The 1,882-nt window shown below is 38.9% G+C and overlaps 1 non-coding gene across 1 annotated transcript; it reads right to left on the bottom strand.

Annotated features, from left to right (window-relative positions):
- Positions 1 to 1,603: 1,603 nt before the first annotated feature.
- Positions 1,604 to 1,675, bottom strand: TRNAP-UGG. Its single transcript has one exon. It is a non-coding gene; the product is annotated as a tRNA-Pro (tRNA).
- Between the last annotated feature and the right edge of the window lie 207 nt (positions 1,676 to 1,882).

The raw sequence follows: 1,882 nt of genomic DNA, 5'->3' as shown, positions 1-1,882 counted from the left end.
TTCGTTAACGGTGATTTTAAATCGTTAGATCTCAGATTAAAGCAATGGTATGGTGGGTAATTAAAGTGTAAAACGCGTTTAGCATGCTGGAGGGATGTAGACCATCAGATTGCAGGTTTCGATGGATAGGATGATCTGGTTCTCCGCCCTCTCTTTCTTTTATAGTGGTAGTAGATAAAGTGGACTTACTTATGTTTATATTACAAATTACTTGTGGTTATAACTTTAAAAAGCAAAAGTTATATGTTAATAATATTGAAATTGTTTGTGAAAGTCACGTCCTCCTAAATCAAATACGAAAAGATAGAGTAAGATGAGTTTATTTACCCGCGCCCATGTCGAAGCCGTGGCTCTTGAGCTCACGGTACTCCTGGCAAAGGACGCAACACTCGACTGTGCAGGGCTTCTCCGTGTGCCCATACTGCTCTCGCACCTTGCAGCGATAGCAGCAGGAGTAGAGGCAGCCCACCCCCGCCAGCCAGCAGATACGGAAAGCTGTGGTTGTGTAGCCGGAGGGGAACTTTTGGTCTATGGAGACATATGCATCTTATAGGGGAAAATAATTTAATAATTCAATAAAAAGTCAAAAAATTCTGAAAATATTTTTGAAATCAAACTTGATCTTACATTGTAGTTGTGAGAAAATTTTCACAAAAGGAAAATCCTCCTTTGACTTCTTTTCAAAAAAGACAAAATTTTGATCAAAATAGTGTGAATAGTGATCTATAATAGCAAATAAGTTTTGTCTTTTTCGCTGTGAAGTCAACGTTGATTTCTATTTCGTGGAAATTTACATACTAGTGCAAAAGTAGGTCAAGTTTATTCTAAAAAAATTCTGAACTATTTTGACTTTCTGATTAATTATTAAAAAAATCCCATATAGGGTGTATATACAACCAGGAACCGAAGTGTATTTCCCTTGTGTGGCCACGTAGTTACACCTCTTAGCCTGACCATCCATTCTTGCATTAAAATTCATGTTTACAAACTTTTTTTGTATCCACATAAGTGTTCATAAAAGCACTTTTGCTTCAATTTACATTGATGTGGTCGGTGCCTCGGTAAATATTCTGGGATGCTGGTTGTTAGCTACTCCCTCCGTCACAAATTAGTGTCTCAGATGTGTCTAGATATAGATGTATCTAGAAATGTCTTATTGTTAGATACATATGTATCTAGACAAATACTTCCTCCATTTCAAAATAGATGACCCAATTTTATATTAAATACAAAATTGGGTCATCTATTTTAGAACAAAGGGAGTATAAGACAATTAATTTGGGACCGATGTAATACTAGCCAGGACTAGTAGCACGCTATCAGCTGTGATGTAAAAAAAAGCTCTCTATCAACTGGCCTATCATTAATTAGGTTAACATGATTATGTTTTTTTGCGAGGAAGCTTAACAGGACTTAGCTAGACCTAGTCATGAGCAGAGGGGTTTTAGAACTGAATGGGCATAACCGCGGGCAGTCGGGACTCGGGAAAGGGAGAAGCTGCCTCCCTGCATCTGATTTAGTTGTAGGAAGAAATTGCATTAGGGCACAGTCGTCTAACTGCAGAGAATCGATGACCAAACCAAAACAAAAAATAGGAGAAATGGGGGCGTTGCGAGAATCGAACTCGCGACCTCTCGCACCCAAAGCGAGAATCATACCACTAGACCAAACGCCCATGTTGATTTGCATGTAATTAATCGCCCACTTATTCTAACACTACTTCACTTGCTCCTGATTACGGGTAGTTTACAACTACTTGTACGATTTATATATTTCTCTCAAACGAAGTAGATCGACTTCTCGACCAGTCTTTCAGAACTCTCTCCCCGTCCAATCCTTTAAATTCCACGGCGGCAGCGGCAATATCGCCCTCCTTTTTAGA

Source organism: Triticum dicoccoides, chromosome 5A (assembly GCF_002162155.2).
Source record: "Triticum dicoccoides isolate Atlit2015 ecotype Zavitan chromosome 5A, WEW_v2.0, whole genome shotgun sequence".
Classification (NCBI taxonomy): domain Eukaryota; kingdom Viridiplantae; phylum Streptophyta; class Magnoliopsida; order Poales; family Poaceae; genus Triticum; species Triticum dicoccoides.
This window is presented reverse-complemented; position numbering and strand designations above follow the sequence as displayed.